Source organism: Clupea harengus, chromosome 26 (assembly GCF_900700415.2).
Source record: "Clupea harengus chromosome 26, Ch_v2.0.2, whole genome shotgun sequence".
Lineage (NCBI taxonomy): Eukaryota > Metazoa > Chordata > Actinopteri > Clupeiformes > Clupeidae > Clupea > Clupea harengus.
The window spans coordinates 5,844,341-5,850,992 of record NC_045177.1 but is presented as its reverse complement, the minus strand read 5'-3'; the positions used below and the strand labels follow the sequence as shown (position 1 = coordinate 5,850,992).

At 47.3% G+C, this 6,652-nt stretch overlaps 1 pseudogene; it reads left to right on the top strand.

Moving 5' to 3' along the window:
• The first annotated feature begins 1,899 nt into the window (after window positions 1-1,899).
• LOC116219899 overlaps window positions 1,900-6,652 on the top strand; it is a 12,921-nt pseudogene continuing 8,168 nt past the window's right edge.

Here is a 6,652-nt window from a genome sequence, read left to right as displayed (position 1 = left end):
GATGGGCAGGGTGGGATGGCCATCGTGCCGAATTGGGTAATGGCTGCCAGCCACTGATTTGTGTCTGGCGGACAAGCATTTCAAGATGAGCCCCCCCCCCCCCCCCCCACACACACACACACACACACACACACACACACACACACACACACACACACACACACACACAGAGTACAGAGTACAGAGTACAGAGAGAGAAAGTACAGCGAGAGAGAATAGACAGAGAGAGAGAATAGACAGACACTTACAAACAAACAGACACATGCACACAAATACTCAGGGGGCTCTGAAAGAGCAGTTGCCTCTGGGTACAATTGGGCAGTTGTCTTCTACCTGTCTTGTTACACAGCCAGCTGTCCTGTCCTTTCCTGTCCTCAGAAGATGGATGAGGGGATGTGGAACCCTACCCTGTTATTAAAACAATCACCAGGAAGCCATTTGCATGGGCTCACCTGGTTTCTTCTGACTCTCTTCAGCTTGATTACGAGTGGCCCAAAATAGCCTGCGCTGTTCTTTTGTGAATTAAACTAATTTTACATTTTCCCTCTAGGCAGTCAGGATGTTGATTTTCTTTCTAGGTTAAATTGACTGACTTGGCCTGGCACCGACATACTGCTACATAAAAACAATATTAGTCCAGTTTAACCGTGCATATAACCGATACCACAGCCAAACCCTGTCAGTCTCTTTTTCTATCACTTTCAGGGTCTGTGTGCTCTGGCAGTCACAGACGTCCCCCATAGCTGATCCGCCCGAACCCCACAGGGGCGAGTGTGTGACCCAACCCCACACGGGCGAGTGTGTGACCCAACCCCACACGGGCGAGTGTGTGTGACCCAACCCCATAGGGGCGTGTGTGTGACCCAACCCCACAGGAGCGAGTGTGTGACCCAACCCCACACGGGCGAGTGTGTGACCCAACCCCGAGTGTGTGACCCAACCCCATAGGGGCGAGTGTGTGACCCAACCCCGAGTGTGTGACCCAACCCCGAGTGTGTGGCCCAACCCCACAGGAGCGAGTGTGTGACCCAACCCCACAGGGGCGAGTGTGACCCAACCCCACAGGGGCGAGTGTGTGACCCAACCCCACAGGAGCGAGTGTGTGACCCAACCCCACAGGAGCGAGTGTGTGACCCAACCCCATAGGGGCGAGTGTGTGACCCAACCCCGAGTGTGTGACCCAACCCCACAGGAGCGAGTGTGACCCAACCCCATAGGGGCGTGTGTGTGTGTGACCCAACCCCATAGGGGCGTGTGTGTGTGTGACCCAACCCCATAGGGGCGTGTGTGTGTGTGCCCCAACCCCATAGGAGCGAGTGTGCAGCAGTGCCCTGTGATGCTGGGTCCACTAGAGAGGGTCTGAACACGCGGGCCAGCATGAGGGCTAATGGCTCTTTGTAGCAAGGGGCACCCATTTCATCCTCACTATTTGACAGGTTTATGCTCCTTAACCTTCTGTGTCCTTTTTTACGAGGGAGGCTGTTACCATGTCAACACATCTTTAGTCAACACATGGTTCCCCTAGGGACTGTCCCTCTATAACTCGTATCCGTAAAAACTTTTTTTTTTTTCAGCTTTTTTTCCCTCCTGTCCTCTGGTAGGGTGTTGAAAGTTGGACTTCATGTCTGGCCTTGTAACATACTGTAGTGTTGGTCAGCTGTCTTAAGGAAATGCATAACCTTGTCTTTTATCTAAGTGCTTAACGCAGAGGGGGGAGTGAATTCGGCCATAAACTGCTATCTGTTTTGTCTCCGGTTTGTATTTGTTCTTCACTGTGGAATCTCTTGAATCGGTTGGTTAAGAGCTTATTCTGCTCACACTGAGTGTGTGTGGGTGTGGGTGGCGTGGGTGTGTGGGTTGTAGGTAAAGTGCTTTTGTCTTGCGGGTTGTGATTGTGCAAACATATAGTACACTCACGTGCTTGCGTCTCTCCCAACAGGCGTCTTGGTGTTGACTTGGGAAAGTCTGTGGTCTATCAGGCTTCTAACAAAGGTAAGTGGCCAATCAACATCATCCCACCATGGTGCTTAACGCACTCATGTCACTTCTAACACAGTGTAGATTCAATGTTCAATTCCCTTCAATTTAAGCATAATGTAATCAGAGCAGTTTCATCACTGTATTAGTAAGCCACCTCGGTTGATTTAAATTCTGTTTCTGTTTATTTTCCCCCCTTCTCTGATAGAAACCAGAGTAGACGTGAAGGAGTCTGTTCGTGGGCAGGACATCTTCATCATCCAGACCATACCCAGGTAAGGAGCTCTCATCTTCATCATCCAGAGACCATACCCAGGTAAGGAGCTCTCGGCGGCCTGTAGGTTGCCGTGGTGACCTACATCATGCCCAGGCATTTTGTCGGTGTCTATGGAAACGAGGCCACTGTGGAATGCTGCGGTGTCATCGCGCCCGAGTCGTTTCTTGCCTCGCCGTCTGGTCTGCCGGGTCAGCCCACCACTGAAGCACGCAGCACGCCTAACCTAAAAAAAATCTGCTGTGCCACTTTCTCTGTAACACATTTGAAACCAAGCTGACCCAGAATCAGGCGGTGCACCGTTTCTGCCAGCTATCAGCTGAACTGAAGCTACATAGAAAGTCAAGACCGAAAACAGGAATGGCTTAAGCCATGTTATGTTTGCAGTGTCTTGGGGAGAAGTTATTTTGTCATTCCTTCCTTAGTCTATGTTATTTGTAATGTGAGTTGTCTCCTTGTTGGCAAGATCTGTGGTTTTCACGTGTGGGCTCAGTGTGTTCCTTGATAATCAGTGCAAGGAGAGTGAAGCTATGCACTTTATTAGCATACTCCTGTGAATAACAAATAAAAGCTCGGTGCCTGTCTGTATGGTGTGGCCTTGCTGACACGACTGAGTGGAAAAACACCCTACACAGAACCTAGCAGCACCTGTCTAGACTGTCAAATGCACAGGCAAATGTCACAATTGAAGTTGTATGCTCAGCTCCTTGGGAGCAGGGACACTGATGAATGTGTACCTCACTGTACACTAAAGCAGCATTATTTAGGTTCGGTCAAAAATTAGCATAGAGCTAACTAGCATGCACAAAACTGGCAAACGCTACCAACAGCGCAGTTGGCACTGATAAAAGCTTGCTAACATGCTAACATGCTAACTGGCGTCTTTTGGCGATATCCTGCTGTAAAGGCTTTTCTTACATCTTCGCAGGGTGTCCCAACCCCAAACAACAAAACTACTTAGTGCAGCTAAGCCTGGACAGCTAGTGGAACGACAGGTGTGTGTGTGTATCTGTCCTTCACATGACCATATTCCATCAAAATTAATTTGAAGATGATACCAAAAGTAGTAGCTCATAAAAGCGCAACACGTGGTCAGTTTTTGCACAGTGTCACTTTAGGTCAGACTAGAGGGAAGTACAGTTGAAATGAAGGGGTCATGGAAATGTGAGCGTGTTGGTGTCTCGTGACTCCTATGCACAGACACGGCGTCTGGGTTTTCATTTCATAAGCACAGTGGATCAAAATACATGCCTGTCATTACTTGGTTTTTCTTTCCAAACGAAATGAAAACTGAAGTCTCACTACCGTAATTTCCGGACTATTGAGCGCACCTGAATATAAGCCTCACACACTGAATTTTTTAAAAATAATTATTTTTAACATAAATAAGCCGCACATGTCTATAAGCCGCAGGTGCCTACCGCAACATTGAAACAAATTAACTTTACACAGGCTAAAATGAATATCAAAACTAATACAATAGTTAGTTTTGCCAGTTAGATAAGTGCACTGTTGCTTTAAGAGCGCACAGTCGCAAGAGTCAATCAGAAGCTAGAACGTTAGATTGAAGACAGACGCTAGTTTGAAACCAGTGAGCTAAAGAACTTGAAGACTGGATTTGGTATTGTTGTAACTTTTATTTTATTTTCTAAAGTGTTTTGAGTTGTGTTCTGTCTACGCTGGTAGACTGTGGTTATTTTGACATTAGTTAAGTTATTGAGAGATACTGAGAAATCGCGTGGAGCTAAGCATCCATGCGGCTGCATCCATGCTAGCATCCTAGCTCCACAAAGCCACCGTAAACACAAAGCCACCGTATACAGTCACAGGTATCATAATCCATAAATTAGCCGCATCGTTGTTTAAGCCGCGAGGTTCAAAGCGTGGGAAAAAAGTAGCGGCTTATAGTCCGGAAAATACGGTACTTGAATTTCAGAGCTCGTGTGTCTTTAAGACACAAACGCATTTGGGGTATGTCCAAACGTTTTGGTAATGGCACTTTCTTTTAGGCGCGTGAGTAGCTTACTCTCAGTGTGCCTGGCGACAGCGAAGAAGTACACTTTATCTGGTCATTAATTCAGGTCCTGGTTCTCCGGTGTCTGTCTTAAACTGTGTGAGTTATAGAGAGTGGTGGAGCACAGTCTTCTAAGGTGGTGGCCCTGTCACTCAACGAGGTAGAGCGATCTCAGGTGTCTGTCTTAAACTGTGTAAGTTACAGTGAGTGGTGGAGGATGGCCTTTCTGAGGTGATGACCCTCTGTCACTCTACGAGGTGAGAGCCTTAAGGAGGACTGCTTCGTTTTGTACCTCACAGAGTTGGCCATTTTCAAAATTGAGATTGACAAAGATTGACCAAAGGAGGTGTATTTTATGGCATGAGCTGCATTGAAGGCAGTGGATTTTTTTTTAATGCTAGCGTGAGACAGGACATAAATGTGTCTCATGGCAAAAAGCCGTGAGAGTTGGCAAGTCTGTCCCTTACACAGCAGCAGCTAGCATGGCTTAGCTAGCATGGCTAAAGGACCCTCCAGTTACGGGGAGCCTTTGATGCTGTTCTGTCCAGCACACATTAGTGGACTTCTGCTTCTCTGGAGGGGACCTGGTCTCGCTCCCCCTGGTAAAGATGAGCTGGTAACGTGAAGAGTGTACCACTCTCCATCACCTACTGCTTGGTGTCGAGTTACAGAGGCCCTGGAATGGGAAAGGTCATGTGGCATTCTACCTGTACTTGTGGGGCTCACTGAAAGGGGCTAGTAAAGAAGAAAGTACCACTAACACATGTAATACCACACAATGACAAGACAATAAAACTATTAATTGTGTATTATTGCCTTTAAAATATTATAGGACATTTGTATGACCTTTTTGTGTGTTGCCAACAATTGCAGAGTGAAAAATGGAGAGGCTTACCTGGATATATCCTCAGGATACGTACTGAATTCATAATAGTCATTAGGCATTAGTGGTTTCAGAAGCCACATACAGGTCCAGAACTGAATATGCCCCAGAAGTGATATGCTGCACGCATGTGATATGTTGTTCAACTTTGGACCTCCATGACCATATTTATACAGGCAGTTGCAGAAGCACCCATATTTACCATGAATGTGCCAGTCTGCATGTAATAACCCTGAGTAAAGGTCAAATATGAAAAGCGTGGAGAAAAGCCAGCTTGTGCTTTATGGGAACAATGGCTGCTTCTTTCATGGAGGTCTAAGGGGCTTGAGAAAGGCCTCTTAGGTTCAGGGTTCAACTGGTGGTATGCCTTGGCATAAGTAGCCAGCTGCCTGCTTCTGAATGAGCTTCTGTGGAATTTTGAGAGTGCCAGGACTGGCGCTATGCCAGGGTGGTAATATGAGAGGAGATGCGAGGGAAGCTCACTAATGATGCTGGAATGAACATAGCCACCGGTGGTGCCCTAATGGTGGCATTTCATTCATTCTGTGGAAGTGCAATGGGATAGATTGTCTTCTTTACTACATCCTGGATGACTCTGCATATCAGCACCACTTAATATATGTTCAATTGAAATATGTAAAGGAAGTTAAATTAGTTCTAGTGAGAGATCAAAACATTTTGGTTCAACGGTCAAGTTATAGTTACAGAAGATGGATAGACTGGTCTGTAACGTCACTGACATTTCTATCCCATCAAGAGAAAGATTTGAGACTGAAAATCCCAACTAAGTCTAGTAAACATGGACATTATCATGAGGTCCTTGCTAACACGCTCTATGCTCGGCCTCAGAAGAAATCTCTCATATTCTCTCTCATCTCTCTTGTTTCTCTTTAAAGAGATGTGAACACCGCCATCATGGAGCTGCTGATCATGGCCTACGCCCTGAAGACGTCATGTGCGAAGAACATCATCGGGGTCATCCCCTACTTCCCCTACAGCAAGCAGTGTAAGATGAGGAAGAGGGGCTCCATCGTCTGTAAACTGCTGGCGTCCATGTTGGCCAAAGCAGGTACAGGTTACATCTGTCTATCTCTCTGTCCGCCAAACCAGTCGAGTGTGGATGCCACTCCGTGCCATGCTTGTGGTTCTGCTTGTGTTGGCGTTGAGTTGATGAGAGTGCAGGCTGCTTGTTGTCACATAGCTGGAGTGTAACACTACACCAGCAGCAGGCCACCAGCCTCATCAACACCTTCACCAGCCAAGGTGTTAATCCCCCACCCCCCCCCGCCTCTCTCTCTCTCTATCCTCCCGCCTGACAGGTTTAACTCACATCATCACCATGGATCTGCACCAGAAGGAGATCCAGGGCTTCTTCGGTTTCCCCGTGGACAACCTGCGGGCTTCTCCCTTCCTGATTCAGTACATCCAAGACGAGGTAAACACAAGGTTCAAGACCGATCCCTCGGGTCTGAGGAGCCACTGCTGTCTGTTGAGCCTTTTCCTT